This window comes from Aquarana catesbeiana, linkage group LG10, assembly GCF_042186555.1.
Source record: "Aquarana catesbeiana isolate 2022-GZ linkage group LG10, ASM4218655v1, whole genome shotgun sequence".
NCBI lineage: Eukaryota > Metazoa > Chordata > Amphibia > Anura > Ranidae > Aquarana > Aquarana catesbeiana.
Window position 1 is genome coordinate 24,665,665 of NC_133333.1, and position 5,546 is coordinate 24,671,210.

The following is a 5,546-nucleotide window of genomic DNA, read 5'->3' on the forward strand; positions in this document are numbered from 1 at the left end:
GCTGCACACAGATTGAAGAGTTCAGCCATCTTCCACAGCTGCTTACTTCTGCATCCCCCATCCATATCTCGCTTTCATTCCCGCTCCTTATAAAAGCTCCACCATTTTCCACATGTTTTACTTTTATTGCTGTATTAATTCGAAGTGCCCAGCCAACTCTAGTATCTCCTGACACACTGTGGGTGTCTCTGCCTCTCTCACTTGCAGGGAGATCATCCAGTGGGGGAGGGGTGTTGGCATCTACACTGCACCCCAGACACCTGCGTCTTCCTTGTCCCCATCCTGCATTAAGTGGGATCCACTTCGGAGATCAGATCTGTGGGAGCCGTTGGGAGACAAGCTGTCACTTGTAAACACAGAAGCCAAGTGATAGTGGTGAGCAGGGAGCAGAGGGTCTGAGCCGGAGGTGGTGGAGCTGAGTTCCACCAAGTTCCAGCTGAAAAAAAAGGCCTGCTCCTTACCTCTGCACTCTATACATTGTATACTCCTTACCTCTGCACTCTATACATTATATACTCCTTACCCCTGCACTCTATACATTATATACTCCTTACCTCTGCACTCTATACATTATATACTCCTTACCTCTGCACGCTATACAATATACACTCTATACAATATACTGTACACTCCTGACCAAGGTATTAATTGTCTTAATGGTTTCTAATTATTTAATGAAGCTCTCAGGCGCATGTCAGTTCTCTGTCTGTATTTTATGTTCAGAAAAGAATCAAGCACCCCAGATGGAATTCGAACCCACAACCTGACTTAGGATGCCATTACCTTACCCGTTAGGACACGGGGCTTTGCTTGTGTTTTTTGTTTGTTTGTTTTGGGGGAGGGGTTATTTTTTTGTGAAATGTACAATTAGTGTACAACCAATTTTTATCAGAGGTAAATCCATAGAATGAAATTATTCTAGGGCTTTGATGGACACCAGAGGTCGGTCAATGTTATCTTCTGACTCTGTGGTGAGGCCTTTTCAGAACCCTAAACCTTCTGATGATTCAGGGGAAGGCAAACACCCCCCCCCCCCTGGTCATATTATCTCCAAAGGAGGAAAAATTCCTTCCTGACCCCATAAGGTGGTCGGATCATCCCTGAATCATCAGTCTAGGGTGTCCAGTTCATCTCCCTGTACATTGCTCAGAATGTAGAGACGGGACCCCAACATCAAGGGCCCACAATCCAGAAGGCCATTTAGTAAGAGGTCTGATCTCAAACTCCACCCCTCCAGGGAGCAACCTATCCCAATTACTGCCAGAGTCACTGCTGCACATACAATTGGCAGGAAATGTGGAGGAGGAGCGGCTATGGGGGGGGGGGTCTAAATGGCATGCCTTAAACCACTTAAAGTGGAACTATACTCACCTCTAGGTTCCAGATCTTCAGCCATCTTGATTGACCAGCCATGAGGCCAGACTGAACACACCCTCGGTACTTTCCTGAGACAAACGGTGATAAGAAGAATGCAGGAGACATGCCCCCTCTCCTTCTGCATTCCTCTTGCAGCCACTTGTCTACAGAGATTTCCTGTCTCCTTCCTAGCTATGTAGTCAGGCTTGGTGCCCCCACACTTCCCCCAGCAACATACCTAGGAAGGGGATGTCCACTTTTCTCAGCTCTAGGCACTTTCCTGAGACAAATAGTGACAAGATGAATGCAGAGGACATGCAAAAGGTTGAGAAACAATGCTCTAAGATATGGAAATTACAGGTAAGTCAAATTTCCTCTGATTGCAACCACTGACACCAATGTTGGGGGTTATTATTGCTGCAATTGATCACTCATGCTAGGGCAATTACTGTCCCCACTAATACCAATGTTGGGGGTTATGGTCAGGCAGGTAAGAAGCTTGACTACAGAGAAGAAGATCTCCTCCTAATTGATGTTTTTTTTTTTTTTTTTTTTTTTTATGGTTTTACTCTTTATCCTCCCTACATCCTGGTATAAAAGACAAGCAAGATATTGCCCCAGGTGGGACTCGAACCCACAATCCCTGACCGAGGAGGCCAGTGCCTTAACCATTAGGCCACCGGAGCTTTGCTATCGAGCTATATCTATCTGTTTTTTTATCTATCTAATATCTTTCCATGTCTCCATCTATCACTCATTCCCCCACCCCCACCCCCATATCTATCTATCTATCTATCTATCTATCTATCTATCTATCTATCTATCTATCTATCTATCTATCTATCTATCTATCTAGCTATCTAGCTATCTATCTATCCCTAAACCTTATGATGATTCAGAGGAAGGCAAAAACCCCCCTTGGTCATATTATCGCCAAAGGGGTAAAAATTCCTTCCTGACCCCATAAGGCGATCGGATAATCCCTGAATCATCAGTCTAGGGTGTCCAGTTCATCTCCCTGTACATTGCTCAGAATGTAGAGACGGGACCCCAACATCAAGGGCCCACAATCCAGAAGGCCATTTAGAAAGAGGTCTGATCTCAAACTCCACCTCTCCAGGGAGCAACCTATCACAATCTCTCCCAAAGTCACTGCTGCACATACAATGGGCAGGAAATGTGGAGGAGGAGCGGGCTATGGGGGAGGAGTCTAAATGGCATGCCTTGAACCACTTAAAGTGGAGCTATACTCGCCTCCCCTCACACCCACGCCACCCTCGAAATCTTCACTTCACTGTCTTCTAGGTTCCAGATCTTCAGCCATCTTGATTGACTAGTTATGAGGTCAGACTGAGCGCAGCCTCAGAACTTTCCTGAGACATTCCTCTTGCCGCCACTTGTCTCCGGAGAGTTCCTGTCTCCTTCCTAGCTATGTAGTCAGGCTTGGTGCCCCCACACTTCCCCCAAACAACATGCCCAGGAAGGAGATGTCCACTTTTCTCAGCTCTAGGCACTTTCCCGAGATAAATGGTGACAAGAGGAATGCAGAGGAAATGCCCCACCATTCCTTCTGCATTCCTCTTGCCGCTGCTTGTCTTAGGAGAGTACCTGTGTAGCTATGTTGTCGGACGGCTGCAGGTGTAGAGGGTGCACTCAGTCTGACCTCATGGTTTTAGATTTTGAGGGAGGCGGGGGTGTGAGGGGAGTATAGTTCCACTTTAAGTGGTTCAAGCCATGCCATTTAGACTCCTCCCTATATTGTGTGGGTGTGTGGACCTTGTAATTCTGACTTCTTCAAATTTCGGTGTCTCCGGTGGAGCTTTCCGAGTCTTCTTCTTCTTCATTCGGCAATAAATTCCTCTATCTTCATGTTGAAATCGTCCCTTTGTTTGAGAAACTGGAAGGAGAAAATAATATTTGTCAGTGTTCCAGATTAATACAGTAAATGGTGACAAAGCTTGGTGAGCTCAACCCTTGAGGTGCAGCAAATACCCCAATAGGGATCCTTCAACCCTAGCTCCCTCTAGTGATCAGAAGAAGCACTGCACTGCATTAACATATCCTTGACGAATATATAGATACAGTGACTCTGTGCTGTCGCCCCAGGACAGGAAGTGTGTTTCTGGTGGGATTAAGCTGTGTGCCTGACACATAAATATTAATTCTCACCAATAATAAACAGAATTCCTTCAGACAAGTCCCCAGACCATGTGATTGTGCGGTGATCACAAAATCACAAATGTGAGAGTTCTGTACAAAAAACACGTCTTGGATGCTGTTGAATAATCTCCCCTCCCCCAATATACATGGACCCCTCCATTATTCATATACTTACCAGCTGTGGTGTAAATGCTGCGGGTGACTTTCCTTTCTCCACCTCGGCCCAGTCAGTCATCTTGAAAAATGGGTGCCGTCTGATGTCATGTACCAGGCGTTCCCGTTCATCCTGGTCTTCGCATAAGAGCTGTAAAAAAAGAAAGAAATATGATAAGAAACATGGAGAACAATAACAATATGTGACCAATAGAACTCCCCATCGTAATCTTTGATTCTGACAGTGACATATTTCAGCTTTCTTGATTTTGCTTGTAAACCCGCCACTATGTTATGATTGGATGGGGTTGTAGCATGGTACCTGGTATAGTACATGCTCAGGGGGACTATAAGTGAAGGCAGATCCTTCCACTAAGCAGTCAGTGTGATAAAAGTATTGCTATGACCCACATGAATGTGTGGTGGGAAGAATGTAGAGTTGTGTGTTCTGAACTCCTAACAAGGTCTGTATAACCTGGAAAGGGTTTTGTCTGTAAAGAGAAGGTAAAGCTGTGTATACTCACCATATCTATGAGATCCTCGAGGTGAACATCCCTGTCCTTTAGACGAATCTGGTTCTCAGGAAGGCCTGGCGTGGTCCCCTGGATTTTCTTCATCTGATCGAGCTCATGGACATTGCTGATGGACATCTCTTTCACAATCTCTCCCAAGGAGTAATAGTCCACTGTGGTGTTGTATGGGTGCCCTTTTATGATCTATAGAAACATAAGGAGAGAAAAAAGGATGAGAACATTCCTATTCCAGGCAAAGGATAGAAGGGACTCCATGCTAACATATATGATGTATGAAGCTTCCCAGGAGTCCTAAAATTTTGCTCAAAATACATCAAACTAAGGCGGAGCTTGTGAATGTTGGCGGTGGGGCTTACCATTTATATATAGTCAAAACTTTTGTTTTATATGTTTTGGATAGAGTACGGAAGGGTTGAGACCCCTGCCAGTTTATTTTTGCTGTCTGCATAGGTGTGCGCAGCCTAATGCATTATGATGTGCACCCTTAAGCTCAAACACACATGCATGTGTATGTATCTACATATATATGACTCCGGCACATTGATCTCCCTGCTGGTATAGTGAAAGAGTAAAGGATAAACACTTCTCTTATGGCATAGCCGGTAAGAGGGAGATCTTTCCCATGTTCCTGTTGCTACACAGAACAATAACACTAATGCACATGGGGGGGGGATTAGGGTGTGCCTGGGCACACCCGGCACACCCTGTGTGCACGCCTATGGCTGTCTGTGTGCCATTGGGAGAATTTCCCTTCACTTCCTGTCCCCGGGATTCAAGAGGAAGTCAAAGGAATTCTCCCAAAGTGAGAGAAACTCTACTCTTAGGATCTTGTCCCCAAACAGGTGTCACCATTGGAAGACTTTCCTCTATTCCTGTTCTGAGGACAGCTGTAAACATTTTGCATCCTGCTGTAATTTCTTTCTCGCTAACAATGGTCACCAGTACACATAAAGAGTGTGACTTCCCTTATGAGGACACGAATAAAAACCTGAGAGAGGGTCTAACCCTAGCCTTTTAGTCTGCATTCATACAATGGCATTTTTTGCTGCACATCGTGTGAAGGTGGTCACCCCCAAAATAAAGTTCAGGAACTTCTTTTAGGCAGCATGCTTCAAGCAATGCGGTTTACCACAATCGCAGCGCAGTTGATCACGTGACAATCGCGGAAGAACCGCACCGTGTTTTTAGATGGGATTCAAATATATGGCATCTGAAATGTACATTGTGCGATTTGTCATTCACACCTGGGTATTTGGAAGTCAAGATTTAAAATGTCCATGTGTGAATGTGGCCTTAATGAAAGGGGAGCCCCTTTATCTCTTCTCTATATTCCGTAATAAATAT

The 5,546-nt window shown here is 45.1% G+C and overlaps 1 non-coding gene across 1 annotated transcript; it reads right to left on the reverse strand.

Moving 5' to 3' along the window:
- Positions 1-1,969: 1,969 nt before the first annotated feature.
- Positions 1,970-2,042, reverse strand: TRNAR-CCU (transfer RNA arginine (anticodon CCU)). Its single transcript has one exon. It is a non-coding gene; the product is annotated as a tRNA-Arg (tRNA).
- Positions 2,043-5,546: the final 3,504 nt, after the last annotated feature.